The sequence below is a fragment of the Rousettus aegyptiacus genome, unplaced genomic scaffold, assembly GCF_014176215.1.
Source record: "Rousettus aegyptiacus isolate mRouAeg1 unplaced genomic scaffold, mRouAeg1.p scaffold_m13_p_8, whole genome shotgun sequence".
Lineage (NCBI taxonomy): Eukaryota > Metazoa > Chordata > Mammalia > Chiroptera > Pteropodidae > Rousettus > Rousettus aegyptiacus.
Window position 1 is genome coordinate 71148139 of NW_023416311.1, and position 19833 is coordinate 71167971.

General features: G+C 34.8%; 1 protein-coding gene and 2 pseudogenes across 17 annotated transcripts in view; 2 read left to right on the forward strand and 1 right to left on the reverse strand.

Annotated features, from left to right (window-relative positions):
- ZNF366 (zinc finger protein 366) overlaps window positions 1-19833 on the forward strand; it is a 264426-nt gene that overhangs the window by 15608 nt on the left and 228985 nt on the right. For all 17 annotated transcript variants that reach the window (XM_036225246.1, XM_036225243.1, XM_036225257.1 and 14 more), the window contains exon 2: window positions 2684-2782. The gene's annotated coding sequence lies outside the window, so the exon portion shown is untranslated. The remainder of the gene's footprint in view (window positions 1-2683; window positions 2783-19833) is intronic.
- On the reverse strand, window positions 10630-12400 carry LOC107498701 (annotated as a pseudogene).
- LOC118607232 lies at window positions 12780-12898 on the forward strand (annotated as a pseudogene).

Sequence of the window (19833 nt, forward strand, 5' to 3'; positions counted from 1 at the left end):
AACTAAAAAAGGAAACAGCTTGAATTACTTACAGTGAATATTACAGGTGAGCTAATGAAATTTTAAAACATCGCTATTTAGTCAAAGCTAAAGCCTAACACTAAACCTCTAAAGAACAAAGGGACATGAACAACATTCAAATAAGAGAACACTTAAAGATATACCTTCAATAGCAAATGAATTTGCATTAAAAACAATAAGGTAATATCTTGTACTTAATGAATTTAAAAGTATAAGAAAAATCATAAAGCTGTGAACAAGACTGTGGAAAAGTACACATCCAGGCATTGTCTTTGTTGGTCTAAATTGAGGGAATAGAGTAATCCTTTAAACAGGTGACTTAGCTTTAAATATCAAGAACAGAAAAATATAAATGTCCTTTACAATTGTGGATTCATCCTAAAACAAGATTTCGCCATTAATAGTAATTACCTCCTAGAATGCTTACTTCATGCCAGGTTCTTTTCTAAGTGCTTTACATAAATTAACTCAATCTTCATAGCAGCCATATGAAGTGGATATTTTTATTATTCCCATTTTACAGATGAGAAAACCAAGGGACACCAAGGCTAGATAAATTGCTTAAGATCAAATGGTTGACCAGTAGCAGAACTGAGATTGAAGTTTCTAGATCTGGACTCATACTCACTGCATTGTCTTGCTTTAATGGAAAAAAAAAAACCCTTCTATATACAAAGATACTTGTAGTATCATCATTTATAATGTTAAAATAAAAAAATAATTGGAGGAAAACTTTATGTTCCACGGAGGGAATGGTTAAATACAGTACATTCATTCAATAGATAATTATTCAACGAGAGATATTTAGAACTTTTGTTTTCCCAAGGTACAATGGTATGAGACACCACCTTTGCAAAAGAATTACTCGTTATGTGCAAGCCTTTCTCTATGTCCTTATATCTTAGAGCCAATCATAAGGATCAGGACACCCTGTCCCAATTGGGCACTCCATTATTTTCTGCTGTAGCAGCCTGTGGCTCCATGTGTTTGTTATGCTATTATATAGACTGAGTTTCTAACATTGGGGGTAAAAGTTCTTTAGGATATAAGTTACCATTATTCCTGGATACTTTTGCCACGTATAATAAACTATACATTTCTTTGACCTCATATTCTCATCTTTGTTTTCTTACCCAAGTAAAACTGTTTCTTTTCATAAATATGTTAACATAGTTATCCACATATTTCTTACCTTAAATGGTTGTGAAGATCTACATAGGGTTTTGTGTTGTAAGTGTTGGGAAAAGAATTTCAAAATGTTAAAAGTAATTTTTGTTTATGTATAAACAAATCGATATGAGAAAAACACATAAATTATGCATTTTAGCATGTATCTTTATATTTTCTCGTATTAATTACAACAATAATATATCTCAAATTATTAGATGTCTACTATGTGCCAGAAATTATGCTCAGCTCTCTATGTAATTTGCTTTTAATCCTCTCAATAGCCATGTGAAGTAGGTATTATTTATTATCACCATTTTACAGATTAGAATACAGAAGTTAGGAGAAGTTGAGTAACTTGCCCCAGGTCACACAATTCATAAATGGAAGTGTCAGAACTTAAACCCAGATCTGCCTGAATCCAGAGATTAAGCTACTAATCATACTGATACTATCTTTTCTTCCTCTTCTTTTCCAAAAGTAAATTTAGAGTTATGTTCTTTAATGTTTAGATCTATGATGGAATGTTAACTCTGTGGTTATAAATAATGTTATAACTAGTTGCCTTGAAAATAAAGAGGGTATCTCATAAAACTAGAAGGGGCTCACAATATTGAATATAAAAAAAGATGAAGTTATGAAGTTCTTTGAAGAAAACCTTGCTGTAATGATAAAATAAGGAAGAAAAACAAAGTAAGGAAAAGTAAAAGTGGAATCCAGAAAACCCTCTCATTAAATTTACATATGTGTTTTACAAATATATTTTCTAAAAAGGAATATTGTGTACAATAAATGTGAATGCCAAATGGGAATAAAATTTTGAAATTATCTAAATATGTACTGATTTCAGCTGCAACTCTTCTTCCAGAAGCATTGCTTTTTTTCTTCTTCTACTGCTCAACATATGAAATACAACTGTACACACAGAGCTCACTCATACTGAAAACTTTGCCAACTAACTCAGAGGCTGGCACCTGTTCCAGAGCAGTAAATTGTAACGTTTTTGATACCATAACTAGCTTCCAATATTTCTCTTACTTTTTCTTCTTTTATCTTATTTTTGCACTTGAGAATTTAAAAAATAAAAGTTCTTACAAATGTGAAAAAAGACTAATTATTCTGAAGCCATGTAACAAGTAGCCACCATAACTCTTTTTAAACCTTTTCTGTCAAACAACAACTTGCCTTGGTAAACACTTTTACCAGCCAACTGCTTTTCAGTCTCTCACCTCTGAAAGTTAGCCAATCAGGGACAGACTTACTCCATTAGCATGACTTTGAGTGGTACTCAACCAGCTATAGTCTCATCTGAGTAACTGTGCTTCCACAGATAATGTCAAACCACTTACACCTCTGAAAGTCCACCAGTTCCTGAACTACAGGCTTTCCCAAAACCTTACATAAGATTTGCAGTTTGTTCGGGTTGGAAAGATTGTGCCTGACCAATATCTCTTACTCTAACAAAGGAAAAATTAGCTTTGTCTTTTTATTTCAGATGTTGAGTGATGGTCTCATTGAACAATTTTGGAGATTCCACTGAAATCGTTTTAAGGAGTTCATTTGGCAGCATTCCAGGGGACCCTCAAGACAACAGGTACACTCACTGGGCACCTTGTGCCAAAATTCTATTTATACTTTAGATAGGTCATCAAGTGAATTGGTCTCAACAATAATCTTAATTCTGACTTGTTTCATCAAGTTCATATTACTCAATTTATTTTGTTATTCTAGGATTTGTAACCAGTAGGACTTTGTTTTGGCCTAGATCTTTGTATAGAGCAAATTAGACCTTTTGATTTAGAGGTGCACCATTTGGTAAATAATTAAACCTAGAACTTTGTATAAGATCATTAGAGCTTTTCTTTTGCATGTATGCCATCTAGAAATGTTTGTTTTTCTTTTGCCATTAATCTGCTTATAATCTTTTGCTGCTTGCCTTGCTTTTGCTGGTTTGTCTATATGTTGACAGTCTTGTTTCATGTGTTTTTGTTTTGTCTTGGGTGGTTTTGTTTCTTCTGAATGTATAAAGGAGTGTTTCATAGGGAACAGATGGAAGCATATGCCTGATAAATTTTCAACTCCATGCAAGCAGCCTTGAGTGCTAATGGTTGGAGGTCTGTTAGACCAGAAATCAATGTATGAAAAAAGAGTTTGTCAAACTTTGTCTTTTATAGGGTCCCCTATAAAACTTTATTAAGATACCCTCTTTCTTGTTAATTTGTGAGAGAAGCTCATTTTGCTTTTTGTTCATACTCAAGCACCAAGGACTGCCAGGTTGTTGACTCTATGGCCCTATCCTAGTCTGGTTGGGGAACCCAGATACCCTTCAAAAGACCACTCTATAGACTGACTGTAGTGGCCTCATTCTTGTGTGTTATGGATTTTGTCCATGCCAAAGTCCCATCCTCCTCCTGGAAGAGCTTCTATTTCCTTTAAGAAGCACTGTAATTTTAACTTTTGTACTTTTCTTGGTAACCTGCAGAAAAATGTTTGACTTAATTGTATCATGTTTGACATGTCTAAATCCTCAATTAATAGAATCTTTAAGAGGAACTCTAAAAATATTAGGGGACAAATTGCCAAATAATCAAGTCAGCTTCTTTTAATTGATATTCAGCTAATTTAATTTACATCCTTTTAGTTAGCTGAGCGATATGCTAAGGCCTCAAAACAATTCTAACTCAAGATGGTCTCTGTTAAAAACTTTATAACCCTTTGAAACCTATTCAGTTTGCATTTCTCTTTTGTTTTCTACTCAGCTTACCTGACCTCCTAAATGAGCTAACCTTTTTTCAGGGTTTTTTCAGGAAAAAAACAATTATATTATAAAATTTCTAGACCAGAAGGTTGATTTAAAATTCTTGTCTAGAGCCAGATTAAGGGACATAGTTAAGGAATTTCCTAAACTTTCAGAATATAGGCAAAAGTTTTTTACAAAATTTAATATTTGGCTACATACTTAATTTGCTCAACTACAGATCTGTAACAAGTAGTTCAGCTAATGCTTAGCCTCTCAAATAGGGAAAATGCTTAATACGCAGAAAGGTAGGAAAGAAAAGACTTAAATCACTTAATTATATAAACTTTTAAAAAATTATTTTTAGGCACATTTAGGAATGTGTCTTCTCTCATTGTAAGTGGGATCAAACGTAAAATAGGAAACTTAATAATAAAAAGGAAATTGCAATGTAAAATTGCCAGTCTAGAAAATATTCAGTGTGTGGCTCGATATTTCCAGAGCCTTAGGAAGTATATAACTGAAACTGAATATAGTATTTGGTTTACTAGTAAAAATAACTTTAAAAATCTCTGTTATTTAAAAATTGGGAGTCTATGAATAAGGAAACCTGTAGATATTGCAAATACAATCGTAACTAAAAGAATCGATGTTCCATAGTGGCTAATAAACAGCAGGACAATTATCTAAAATGTGTCTGTTGGTACTACTCCAAGGGTGACATTAAGCCTCAACACTTTTCTTTTTTTTCTTCTAAATTCTCAAAGGGACTAATATAGCTTTCTTATTGCTATGGGAGCCACTATATCTACCATTAATCTCTTCTCTATAGAGCATCAGATTCCTCAGAGTAAAATTTCAGAGTTGTTTGAAAACCAAGAAAGGCTTCCAATAAAAAAAAAGAGAGAATTTTTATCTTAAAGTAAAAATGACTGTGCCAGATGGTGAAAGAAGATATAAAAGACAAATTTGAGGATATACAGTAAATCGTGAGAAGTGTGAGGAAAAACAAATTTTATGTGCCTTGGTTTACTGGAAACACTAAATAATGAAAATTTCTAAAAATCTTAATTCCTTTCCCAAGCCCCAACCTGTAATTGATACTTTGGAGTCACTATCAGGACATTCCTTTCTTCTCGGTGACACAACTTCTGCAGATTTAATAAGTAGGGATTTACTTGGCAAATGGAAGTGCCAGATAAAGTACGGCAAAAGGATTACTTTTAAAATCCAGAAATTTTCTCAGACACAATAAAATTGCAGCTGATATGACTAATAATATATCTACCGTATGTATGACTCCAGAAGTCACTGAAGAAATATCTATGGTCCCAGAATCCACGTGGACAAAGATTCTACACACACAGGCAGATTAATTACAACAGAGCTCTTAAAAGTCTTCCTGAATTACATAAACTCTTCTTTTCTGTGGGTGTGCAAACATGAGAACGTTAGGTCTTAGTTCAGTAACATGGCATACATTTAAAACCTATTGCCTATTAAAGCCAATTCTTTTCTTTAGTAACCAAGGCTTAGCTTAGTTGCCTCAGAACAATTATGAGCCTCAATGAAATAAAACATCTTCAAATCTTGTACTGTAATTACCTTTAAATCTGATGCTGTTTTATATAGTAATTCTTTATTGCTGAAGAAAAACATTCAGCATTTTCATTCTAGTCGATTAACTAATTATAAAGAACCGATACTTTCTTCTCATATTATTATCCACTAGCGAAACACTTTTATTTCAGCAACTCTGTTACCCTTACCCAATAGTAGAAAATCATATTGTGTTTCTGTAATCCATGGAAAGAATAGAATTTTTGGATATTCCAATACTAACTGTTGACTTAATATTCTTTGTTGTTCCAGTACTAAACGGTGACAATATTGTTTGTTAATGGGTCTTATACTGAAAAAGAATACCAACAAATAGACTAAAGCAGTAGAATAGAGATCCCAGAAATAAATCCTCACGTATTTGGTCAAAGGGTGCCAATACAATTCAATGGGGAAAGGAAAGTCTCTTCAACAGATGGTACTGGGAAAACTGGATATCTACATGCAAATGAACGAAATTGACACCTAACTTTATACCATGTACAAAATTAACACAAAATTGATTAATGACTTTTAACTACAAAACACCTAGAAGAAAACATAGGGGTAAAGTTTTATGACATTGGACTTGGCAGTGGTTTGTTGGACATGACACAAGAAAAAGCACAGGCAACAAAAGACAAAATAGACAAACAGGACTACGTCGAACTTAAAAGCTCTTGTGTACCAAAGAATGCATCAACAGAGTGAAAAAGGAGAAAGTACATGCAAATCTGATAAGGAGTTAACATCCAGAATATAGAAAGAACTCCTGCAACTCAACAACGAAAATTAAATAACCCAATTTATAAGTAAAGTGTCAAATTCCTGGCACTCCATATTTCCACAAAACAAAGAACCTGTATTAGGACAACAGTTTGGTTGGAGAGACTGCCTGACCAGCATAGACCCCCCCTAGTAATAAATTCAGCTTTGCCTTCTTATTTCACATGTTAAGTAGTAGTCTATTTTTTGGCGAACTTTCTTTTATTATTTTTTTAAATCTCTTTTATTATTTTTAATGATGCTAATAGTGATTGCAATTATGATAATGAGGATGATGTTTTTAATCTCCACTTATTATACCATGAACTGTAACTGAGGTCTCTACACGTGTTATCTCAATAATTGTGGACTGCTGACAATATCTGGCTACCAGGACTTTTTAGATTATCAGGTAGCACTCAGACCTGAAGAAATTATTAGCCCTAACTTACTCAGTGTGCCAGTCATTTGCTCGTCTGCTCCCAAATCCACTTCTTACCCTTCCCTTGCTTTGCTCAATATCACAGAGGCCGACTGCTATAGACTGATTTTTCCAGGCTCTTCTGTCAGCTGGCTTCCAGCTCAGTTCTACTAATGGGAATCTGTAGGGAAAGATGAAAGTCGGGGAGGGAGGAAGGGAGAAGGCAGGGTATCTCTCCTCTTTCTGCTTCTGAAGATAGCTCTGGCAATAGCTTTGTTTTCTTCCTTTGTTCTAGTTCCTTTGAACATGCTTCTTTCTTGGTGGTCATCACTCCTACTATTCTGTTTGAAATGCCTAGAGCACTTTCTGATTACCTGGACCCTTATCTATACAAACAGAAAAAACCAGTGGTAAAAACTGTACCAAGTAGACTCCAGAGACTAGAGATTTAGTCCCATGTCTGCCTTTAAATCACTTGTGACCTCAAAACAATCAGTTTGTTGCCTTAATTTTGCTATCTATGTAATTGTGATCTTTAAGGTCTCCTTCTAACAACTAGAACCTTCTCTTATACTGGGCTTGCAAGAATTGATTGAACATTTATAGAAGTTATAACTTTTTTCTTCTCCCATGTAACAGTGCTGAGAAACTGCTTTAAAGGCTTTGATTACATTAGAAATATAGCTGTTTCCCTAACCAGATGAAACATGAAAATACCTTTTTCTATAAACAAGGCAAGCTACATAATTTGAGGGGCCCAGTGCAAAAAGAAAATGTAGGGCCCTTATTGAAAAATCAGGAAAAAAGTCTTATTAAAAGTATTACATGTAAACCTTTTCCTTTAAAAATATGTTGTTATTTATAAAATACAACAGAGATAATAGTGATGTGAGTAATAATATAACTTACAAAGTACAAAAAATATTTTTAGTATCATATGTGATATCTTGTGTAGTCACAATTTTGTAACTTGCTTTTCTGAAAATTTAATAGGTCATTAAAATAAATATAGATCCTTTTAGCAATTTTATTTTCAATCAATATCATTGAAGAGACATTAGTTGTTCTTGGAAAATGAAAGATTACACATAATTTTGATGCTTTTACATTTTGATCAGGATCTTTCTTCTGATGCAATTGTTATTGGAGCAGTTAATATTATTTTGTAGGCTGTGGCAACATTTGGGCTAAATTTCTGATAAATTTTTCTGAAATAAAATTTTAATACATGTAGAGCTGATGATTCTCATGGAATAATTGTTCTAAAAATATTTCATTCTTCATACAAATCAGTTTTGTATGTCAAAATTTAATTTTAAATGTAAATTTATACAATGGCATTTTAATGCTTTCTCTGACATTTCCTGAAACTTAGTGGAGGTTGTACAAGAAACCAAATGTGGCTTCATAATTTGTGTAAAATTCAAAATGCTGGTTTATGCATTCTATCAATGCATTTTCAGCTACGAGGAAAAACAGTAATTTAAAAACTATCTCATTAATAATTTGTTCATCTGACGCTTCATATGAAAAGTAGTGTACTTTTCCTTCAAATGCTACAATCTTTAAATTTATTTTCTATTTCTAAGTCTGTGGATACGTGCTTTGCAATGTTCAAGCAGTTTTCAAAATTGCAACTCTAAACTCTTTAAGGGAGTATGACTCCTTGACATGCTTTCTTGCAGTGTCCATGTGTACACTTTAATTTTGTAATAACTTATGGACAAAGTTTACTCCCTGTGTTTTGGCAGTTTCTGTGCCGGCCTCCAGCCAGAGTTAATATTTGTGTACATGTCACAGTCAAGCTCTAGGGACTGATGGCCATGCCAGCCTCCCAAGCATGGTTCCCAGCGGTGCCTGCATGCAGAACCCCTTCTTCCTTCTATGGTTGTGGCTGTTGCTTTTGCACTGCTATCACTATTGCTACTGTCAATTTGGGCCTAGGTCCCTGCCTGGCAACCTTGATCAGGTAAATATAATTCTTTTGTTTGTCTAAGTCCTTGAAAAGGTGAGAAAATACTGGAGAAGAGGAGCTAGAAATATTTATCTTCCTTATAAAATTATGTAAGAAGTGTTTGCAGCCTCAAATGTGAAGGACCTTGGCAGTTTTGACTTGCTAGTACCAGTAAGTCCAAAATCAGGGAGCCTAGACACAGAACTACATATGCCATGAAAAACCTTAGCAGTGCCAGGGGACCTATGGGAATGAGGATGATTGTTTCCAAGATGTTCCAAAGACGTAGTATTATAGAATCTTCAAGAAGCGTTGATGCATGAAGATTGGTGTGTTGTTAGACAAATCTATCCAAAGACGCATTTTTGAATTAAAAGTAGAGACGAATGAATTTGTGTTGACTTAAACGACATCCTCCAAATGTGACTAATGAGGTTTTTTAAAAATTGTTATCGTAAATTTATGGATTTAAACTTATTCAATGTATTTCAATCCTTACTGATGCTCACATTGTCCCATCTTTGGCTAATGGGAGCCTGTTCAAGTTAGCTCCTAAGTCCTTTTGATGGACCAAATTATTCTTTTATAGCTTCCTTGTTTGTGGTATGATGTAATATTCTAGCCTCATCTGGTATATTTTCTGCCCCAGACCTGGAATCACCCGTTTCTCCAAGGAGCCCTTTGTTTTTCAGGAAAATGTTATGTTGGAACTGCAATTAGGTTTCTAGGCTTTTTCAAAAGTAAAAGCGAGGGAAAAAATTTTACGATAAAATTTATAATAAATTAATAGTAATACTTCCAATTCAAACTCAGGATTGCAGTTTTTATTTAATATTACCAATCTTACATCACCTATATCTCCTTTTGCCCATGCTGAAATTGGTTGGTTTCCCAGGACACCAATGTAATTACTTATTTGCTTTGTTTCACAAAACTTACCCAACAAAATAACAGTATGAATACTATACCAACAATATGTTTACTGAAAGCAGTTTTACAATCGTTTGCATAGATCATTTTTGTCTTTGGAGTCTATCTTACTAGGATTGCATAATCAAATTATTGTGTTGTAGTCACTTGAAATAATTTTTGATTCATTAAATTTTTTTTGTTTTTAGGAATTAATTTTTAAATTTAACTTTATTTTATAATTATATAAAATATTTACACGTTCTCAAATTTCCATATACAAAATAAAACTTTTGCCCCTGCTTCCATTCTGTCCTTTCCCTCTCCATAGTTATTTTACAATTTTTTTATTTTTTGGTTTGTTATTCCATTATTTTTTTTCTAGTTATTATAATGTTTTTAAAGATACATATAACTGGTCAGGTTCATTAGCAAACTATTTAAGTAGTTATGACAACTTGGAGCTGTAGAATCTGGGGGTAAGGAGAGAAAAGGAGGACTAAGGATAGGTGTTGGGCTTCTGATAGTCATAGCATCAGTGGTTATGTAGGACCTGGAGATGAAAGAAAGTGCTGTTTCTTGCTTGAATAAACAAAGGAAAATGCTATGAGTACCTGGGAAAACATTAGGGAAAATAAGATGGTAGTGAGAAGCAAGGCAAAGTAGAGATTCCTTCATTCAATATTTATGGATGGTCCTTTGGTTTCTGGGAATGGTTATGGGGGAAAGCCCAATTTCTTAGTCAAGATACATATTTATTTGTGATTACTTGGATTCTCTGATGTTATTCATATAGTAACAATATTTACAAAAGCCTACCGTATTTGGATTAAAGCATTTGTACATAAGTCCATTTCTATGCAATACATTTAAGTTAAAATAACACAAGTCACACATATGACACAGGAGATACTGCAATGAAGTGAATATTGCAATAAAATGAGTCACTAGAATTTTTTTGTTTCCTAGTACATATAAAAGTTATGTTTATACTATATTGTGGTCTATTTAGCATACAATAGCATTATGTCTAAATAACAATATACAGACCTTAATTTAAAAATACTTTATTGCTGAAAAATGCCAATTCACATCTGAGCCTTCAACAAGTCATAACCTTTTTGCTGGTGGAGGGGCTTACCTCCATGTAGATGGCTGCTGACTGATTAGTCAGGGTGGCAGTTTCCTAAAATAAGACAATAGTGAAGTTTGCCACATTTGTTGACTATTCTTTTCACGAATGATTTCTCTATAGTATATGATGCTGTTTGATAGCATTTTATTCATAGAACTTCTTTTAAAATTGCAGTCAGTCCTCTCAAACCCTGCCACTGCCTTATCAACTAAGTTTATGTAATATCTAAATCCTTTGTTATCACTTCAACAATCTTCACAGCGTTTTCATGAGGAGTAGATTCCATTTTAAGAAACCACTTTCTTTGCTCATCCATAGGAAGCTACTCCTCATCTGTTAAAAGTTTTATCATGAGATTGCAGCAATTCAGTGACATCTTTGGGTTCCATTTCTAATTCTAGTTCTTTTGCTGTTCCCACCACATTTGTAGTTACTTCGTCTACTGAAGTCTTAACCTCTCGAAGTCATCCAGGAGGGTTGAATCGACTTCTTCAAAATTCTTGTTTATGTTGATATTTGACCTCTTCCCATGAGTCATGAATGTTCTTAATGGCGTCTAGAATGGTGACTCCTTTTCATAAGGTTTTCAATTTACTTTGCCCAGATGCATAAAGGAATCACTCTGTATGGCAGCGATAGCCTTACAAAATGTATTTCTTAAATAATATGACCTGAAAGTCAAAATTACTTCTTGATGTGGGCTGCAGAATGGATGTTGTGTTAGCAGGCATGAAAACAACATTCATCTCAGTGTTTGTCTCCATCAGACCTCTTGGGTGACCAGGTACATTGACGATGAGAAGTAATATTTTGAACGGAACCTTTTTTTCTGAGTAGTAGCTCTCAATAGTGGGCTTAAAATATTTAGTAAACCATATTGTAAATATATGTGCTGTCATCCAGGCTTTGTTGTTCCATTTATAGAGCACAGGCAGAATAGATTTAGTATTAAATCTTAAGGGCGCTAGGGTTTTCGGAATGGTAAATGAGCATTGGCTTCAACTTAAAGTCACCAACTGCATTAGTCCCTAACAGGAAGGTTGTCTGTCTTTTGAAGCTTTGAAGCCAATCATTAACTTTTTTTCTCTTTAGCTATCAAAGTTCTCAATGGCCTCTTCTTCCAATATAAAGCTGTTTCATCTACATTGAAAATCTTTTGTTTAGTGTAGCCACCTTCATTAACTATCTTAGCTGTATCTTCTGGATAACTTGCTGCAGCTTCCACGTCAGCATTTGCTGTTTTATCTTGCACTTTTATGTTATGGAGACAGCTTCTTTCCTTCAACCTCATCAACCAACCTCTGCGAGTTTCAAACTTTTCTTCTGCAGCTTCTTCACCTCTCTCAGCCTTCACAGGATTGAAGAGAGTTTGAGCTTTTTCCCGAATTAGGATTTGGTGTAAGGGAATGTTGTGGCTGGCTTGATCTATCCAGACCACTGAAACTTTCTCCATATCACCAATAAGGCTGTTTCGCTTTCTTACCATTTGTGCGTTCATCAGAGTAGTACTTTTAATTTTCTTCAAGAACTTTTTCTTTGCATTTACTTCTCTGCTAACTGGCACAAGATGCCTAGCTTTCTGCCTGTCTTGGCTTTTGTCATGCCTTTCTCACTATGCTTAATCATTTCTAGCTTTTTATTTAAAATGAAAGGTAAGTGACTCTTCCTTTCATTTGAACACTTAGAGGCCATTGTAGGGTTATTAATTAGCCTAATTTAAATATTGTTATATCTTAGAATAGGGAAGCCTGAGGAGAAGGAGAGAGACAGAGCAGATGGTAGGTCAGTAGATGAGTCAGAACACACAAAACATTTATTAAGTTCACCATCTTATATGGGTGTGGTTTGTGACATCCAAAAAACAATTATGATAGTAACATCAAAGATCACTGATCACAGATTATCATCATAAATATAATAATAATGAAAAAGTTTGAATTTTGTGAAAATTGCCAAATTGTGGCACAGCGACATGAAATGAACAAATGCTGTTGGAAAAATAAAGCTGATAGACTCGCTCAGTGGAAGGTTGCTACAAACCTTTAATTTGTTAAAACGAAACAAAGAAATTGTCTGTGGCCATGCTACCCTGAACAAACCCCATCCTGTCTGATCTCGGAAGCTAAGCAGGGTCGGGCCTGGTTAGTACTTGGATGGGAGACCACCTAGGAAGACCAGGTACTGTAGGCATAAAAAATAAAAAAATAAGGGATTGTAAGCTGACAAGGTCCTTGCAACCAAGGTTGCCTTGTCTGAAAAATAAAAACAAAAATAAAAAAAATGCAATATCTGTAAAGTGCAATAAAATGAAGGGCAATAAAGTGAGGTATGCCTGTGTTTTATAAGGTGCTGTGGAGATATAGATGTGCAAAATGATATAGTGTTGCCCTTTAGGACTTTCAAAACCAATGAGAAGAGTAAAAAGACTGGTGGGTTTCCTAAAATACAATTATAACAAGTAAATACTAGAATGAAATACAGATAAAGGGGCATGGAAACCTAGTAGGAGAAAAGTTGACTTTGAGAGAGGGATATCAAGGAATGTTTTAGTCTAGCTCTAAAGTTCTGTGGTTTCTTATTTCATTAGATAGCTCTTGGGTAACAATTCAACAGATGGAGAGGCAAAGAGAAAGACCATCCAAAAAAGAAAGCAAACAGGTGACCAGTGAGAGTGTAGGTATATTTGTGGGACTCATTTACTCATGGCTTTTCTCATATGAATCAGTTTTAAAACCATGACTTGGACAAAAACAATTAAACATGTTTAGAAATGTTTGGTGATTTGGCAGAACCAACCAGTATGGTCTAAGTGAAATATTTTTAAACAGGGAGAACATATTTCCTCTTCTAGAGTTGCATTACCCAGAGTTACCATTTTTTTTTTTTTTTTTAAAAAGGGCCCGTCTGTGAAAAAGGAAAAAAAGAGCCCTCTTTAAAGATCCTGTTATTTCACAAAAATCTCAGTTGCTTTTTCACAGCCACAAAAGTGGAATTATTGGGTGAAATGGGGAAAAATCATTCTCAATTGTTCTAAATGGTTATAAAGCACCATCTATTATAGCACTGCTTTTATTTTCTCTGCGTGACTTGTCAGGTTTTGGAGGAAATAAAATATGTTCTTGGATACTGTAGTAAGTGAAAGATATTATTGCATTTTATCAAACTTAAGATGCCACTGAGTGTAAGATGTACTGTTATTTTATGTACCATTAAGAAAGGGGGAAAAACTGTCAATTAAACTGTAACACAATATGAGTCATTTCAATTTCAGAGATGTTAAAATATGAAAATGAATGTGCATTTAGAATTGATGATATATAGTATTTATTGAGTTCCTATGATAAACCAGATTCTGTTCATGATCCATGGCAAATATTATCTCAATTAATATTATAAAAATATAGAGATGTGCATATCCCTACCCCCATTTTACAGATGAAGAAAGTGAGGTATGGTGAAGCTAAAGACATTGGCCAAAGATCACAGAGCTAGAAAGTAGAACAAGCTCCTTATACTTTCCTCTTCTCAAACTTCTGTTTTTAATTGTTGACTGTCCAGTCAAGCTATGTCTTGACAAATTATGACACTCAGGTATTTGCAGCAGGTGGCCTGTTTTCAGCTTGGATACTTTTCATTTATGGCAAACCCTTCATGATGAGGGAAAGCCTCATCCTGCCCTAACTCAGATGGGCTTGGCCATGAGGCACACTGAGACTTCAGAGCTTAAGGAAGATGTAAATGACAGGCGGGGTTGGCTTGGACCCAATGGAGTTAGCTTTTGCACCATCCAAAGGCCAAAACAAATAATAGAACTGACATAGTTAAGATCCTGCTTGGGTGGTCTTAGGGGCTGAGACAGAACTGGAAGGCCTGAAGACAGAAGGCCATCACATTTCCCAAATGAAACTGGGAATGCAGAAACAGGATTGGACAGCAGCTGGTTAGGTGCGAGCAGAGATGCTGTGCACAAAGCAGAGCAATAATCCAGAGAGAACATTTGGCTGGCGGAGCCTGAGAATTTGTGGAACATATCATTCCTCAAGATTTCACTGCTATCCTTGAGGAGGTAACCAATAAAAGACAAGACTTTCTGCTTTTACAGGATGCAGGTCAGAGTTATTTGGGCATGAAAGAGAAGGCTGACCTCTGAAAGTTGGAGAATGTAGGAGAATATCTGAGTTTTAGAGCCTTCAACTCTCGACTCAGGTATCTTTTTAAAGCCTCCTCAGCCTATGTCCGGGTTGAGGCATCTGTATTAGTGTTCCTGAGTGCTGTTACCTGTCAAAATAGATAATAACTAACATTTACTGAGTGCTTATATTATGACAGTGAATTAGATGCTTTACATGGCTTTCTTCATTCAGTAGTTTGGCATCCTCATTTTTTAGATGAGTAAACTGAAATTTTGAAAAGTTACATGATTTGGCTCAAGTCCCACAGCTAGGCATTCACAGAGTCAAGATTCGAACCCCGATGGTCTGACCCAGAACTCATGCATGTAAGGAATTAGAATATAGTCATTTTATATCTCCATTTGTGCACTTGAAAAAAAAAAACAAACAAACAACTGTGAGTTTCCTTAGGATAGTTTTTTTTTTTTTTTTAACTCTCTGTATCCCTGTCTTTTAGCATAGTGCTAGGTACATAATAGTGTTTAGAAAATGTTTATGGAAAGGGTGAATGAATGACAGAGCCTAAGGAGCAAAGTTTTAAGAAAACATGTTGAAGCTCTTCTTACGGTTTATGAATGAATAAAATAATGTGTTCAGCTCTGCTCTTGGCATATAATAATCACTCAATAAGTGTTAGCTATTATTATTACTATTGGAAATAAACATACATTTAAAAGAACAGTTGTTTTTACGTAGGAATGCATGACGTACCTTCATTTTTTCAAAATTCCTTTACTTTAATTGCATATTTCTATACGGTTTTAGAAAGGGGTGAGCATTTAGTTTCTATGCAGTATTTTGAATATGTTAGAGTTGAATATCATTTTGAATAGCTTTCCCTTGAAATTTGAGCTATATTTGCTTGAAATAGGAATATAGGTGGATAGAAAGAGGGCTGCTGCAAGTTCAATTTGAGCAATCTGCAGTGTAACAATGCCAGAATATAGATGACATTAAATTTAAAAGTGTGTTTTATCGTATGCTTCCAGCCACGATGGCCTGAGGACAAAAGCCAGATTAGAGGAATGTTGTGATTTTAGTATACTAATACAAAACTCAAGTTTTCTCATTTTTGGCTTCATAGTCAATTCATTCTCATTATTCCTGCTTTAAAAGTATCCAAATCTATTTCATTAAAGAATATTGTAAATATAAAATTGTACTATGGAGCCATTTTAGGGCTTTGAAATATCTTAATATGGATGTCTTGGAGGAGGTAGGTAGATTGAATGAATTAGATTATTATTATTATTGTGTATCTTTCAACCATTTTTGGCAGAACCTGCTAGTTGCACACCCCCAAATCCATTCTCTCTCTTACTCAGCAATATAACCCTCCATTTATATGGCACAATATACCCAGCTAAAGGTCTTAGTCTTCCTGGCAACTAGGTGTGAGTATGATTATGTGATCAAATTCTACTCACTGACATTCAAGTGGAAGTGCTGTGAGCTAATTCTAGAAGATCTCATTAAAAGGGAGGGAGTATATTCTTCTTTTTCTTTCTTCTTTCTGTTGCCTAAAATGTGAATATGAAGGTTAGAGCTCTAGCAGCCAGCTTGGGCCATGCGGTGACTTTGTGAATGGAAAGCATTAATGGGCAAGCAACAACTAAGAAAGATCCTGAGTCTCTAACACAGCAGGGACCCATTCTAGCCTTGAACTGCTAATTTCCGACCATTACATGAAAGAAATACAAACTTTCATTTTATTTCCACTGTCATTTTGGATCTTTCTGTTATATGATACCAGATCACTTCCTAAACTATTCTAAGGAAGTAACAGAAAATTCTCAAGAAAACTACCTTTATATTTCTATCAGCATGTTAAAATACTTCCATCATGTGATGTTTTATATCTGTTCATCTCTAGCTTCCTAGTCCTATCTTCCCTCCTTCAATAATCTTTTAGGCTTTCTGTTATAAGATGTCAGCTATTTTGAGTACCCTTACTCTGTAAGGGTCTTATAAGTTCTTCAGTTCTCATCTTTCTCTTCTCCAAAATCCTCATGAGGTCCCAGCATAAAATTAAAGTTACATCAGAGAACATAGAGGTTTCTCATTAATTCAGAGGGTAGGAACTTATAGAAACAATTGTTTTAAGTGATTTTTTATTTAATAGGATTTGTGGAAACTAATTTTTAGATAGTGTTTCTATGATGATAGATTAGCAAACATTGAGTTGAGCACAGGCGGTCTTGATTTTAACCAAACATTTGATAGTTTCCAGTGGGAAGCAGTGAATAGAACTCCAACCAAGTTTTGACTCCAAGTTCGGACACTTAATAGCTATAAGAACTTGGAAAAGGTATCTAAACTCCTTGAGCCTCAATTTACTTATCTATAAAATACGTTGTGTTAAAGATTAAAAGAGCTGATGGATATGTAAAAATAAACCTGTTTTTGTTAACTGTGATGTACTTTGTAAATATCAAGCATTTTTGGTGACTGGGAAAAAGTCTGGGTCCAGAACCAAGAATACACTTGCTAGCTATGTAATTTTGGCCTAATAGTTTATGTCTCTGAGCCTTAGTTTTCTTATCAGCAAAATAAGAAAAATAATAGTATTGCCTTACAGGGTCGTTGTGAAAGTTAAGTGAAATAATGTGTGTGAAAATTCTAAGATAGTACCTGGTACTCCAAAAAATGATAAGTATTAGTAATTTTGTGGTTCTTACTGTCTTTTGATGAACTATATAGTTTGTTGACCCTTAAAATAACTAAGTGGTTGAACCATACTGTTAAAAGAATATCCATCAGTAGCTTATGTCAGTTTAAAGGATCATGTTAGGTACAATGATATAGGCTCATCCAATATTTTATTGATGCCTTATATGAAGGTAAAGTTTTCTTATTACACTTACTAACACAAAGTTGGGAAGGATGGAACCAAGAGCATGATATAATAGAAAAGGCACAGACATTAATGACTCAAGAGTTGGCTTTGAGTCTCCAAATTCAATCATTTGATGACTCATTTTCCTCATCTGCAAAATGATTACACTAAAAAGAATATCAGATAAATACATTTTATGAGTGTATGTTCTTAAAGATCTCACGTAGTTCATGACTCATTCTGAAAAATTATAATAGGCTTGCTTGTTTGCCATCTAAAGTAGTCCCAGTAAGTGACAACAGTATAAGCATAATGGACCAACTTCAAAATCAAACAATTATTGACAGTTTCTTTAAAATTTAGTAAATTTGAACTCTTTCAAATTCATGTATTTTTATTTCGAATTCATGTACTTAAAATTGGCATAGAATGGAAACAAATGAATTGACCTGAGCTGCTGCTACACAGGAGAGGGCTGTTTTTGGGGGTTTCTGAGGCCAACTTGAATCATTGTGAAGACTTGAGAAGAGCAATTTGACCAAAACCTGATGATCATTTCCAAAAAGATCAGCTTCAAAATGGCACTGATAATAAAAATCTTTCATCTCTTAGCTCTGCCTCTGAGACTATGGTGCTTTCCTGGTGTTTGGGGGAAAATGCTGGAGCTGACTAGATAAGCTAGATTTATGCATAAAATTGGATAAAATTGGACTTTATAGCTATACTGGAAACCTATTATTTTCCCGTTTGTCATTCAGACTACCAGAAGGTTCTAGCCACAGATATCTATCAACACTGGGTATACTGAATGCATTTTTCAGCCTGATCTGGCCCCTAAAGCTTTGGGGTTTTATGGCTTTGCCATATAGCCATTGTGGTGAAGGACTCTATGCAGACCCATGCATTTATGCTACCTGAGATTAATGCCTAGAATCTCTGGCCCCTCTTACCTTTCCAGATTTGTGTGATGTTGTGTGCCACAGGGCTTAGGATGTAGTTTCCCTAGTGGTTGCTGAAGGGGCCACCACCGGGTGTTTAGGGGAGTCACCTTCTCCTAGAACAAACTTTGATCAATGGGAAATGGAAGTCAGGATAAAGCTAGCAGATAAATTCCTTTTCCATTTTTTCCTACAACAGACTGTTGACATCATGTTTTTTTTCCATATAATCTGTTCAAACATGTCCTGCATGGACAAGTGGGAACGCCAGTCAAGCAATTGCTTGTTATAGAATAGTAGCCAGCCTAGTCAGTGCATTACCTTGCATTTTCTTTCTATTCTCCTCTGACTCAGTTGTCTTTTCTTTTACTCTTGCTGCCATGGGATTGTACCTGCCAAGAAAGTCTTGCTTCAGCCTCATTTTTTTTCTTCTAGGGAACTCAGATTAACTCACTAACTATGGCCAGTGAATTGAGTTAGGCACTGAGTCTCCACCTTTTAGAGTTTACAATTTAGGTCAAGAGATAGATACATGAAGCATGAACCACAATATAAAGCTGTACACATTGACAACTCATAATCTCATCTTTAAGAGCCTCCAAAACATGGATAGTTATCTTTAGTACTGGTGTGTGTGTGTGTGTGTGTGTGTGTGTGTGTTTGCATGCACACGCACACAAATTAAAACATCTTTATTTAATTTTATTTTTTTAATTTTAATTAGTTTCAAGTATACAGTATGTTGGGCAGACATCTATATAGATCATAAAATGATCCCCCAATTGCTCCCTCCCTCCCCTAACCCTCCACCTAGCCAACATATTAATGCTAACTGCATTCCTTTTGCCAGGCTTCCCATCCTTGTGACCATCCATCAGCTACTAATTTGTGCTTCTTTAACCATTCACCCCATTCTCCCAGCCCCCCAAATCCCCCTCCCTTCTGTTCATCATCAAATTGTCCACTGTATTTGTGAGTCTGTTTTCGATTAGTTTGCTCTTTTTATTCCTTAGATTCTGCATATAAGTGAACTCATAATGTGTTCATTTTTCTCTGTCTGTCTTAAATACCTTCTAGGTTCAGCAAAGCAATATCTTTTTCCATCCCCTTCCTTTTCATATGTAGAGGTCTTGTTTTCTTCTCCTTTCAGCCACTCTATCTTTTGGTTGGAGCACTTAA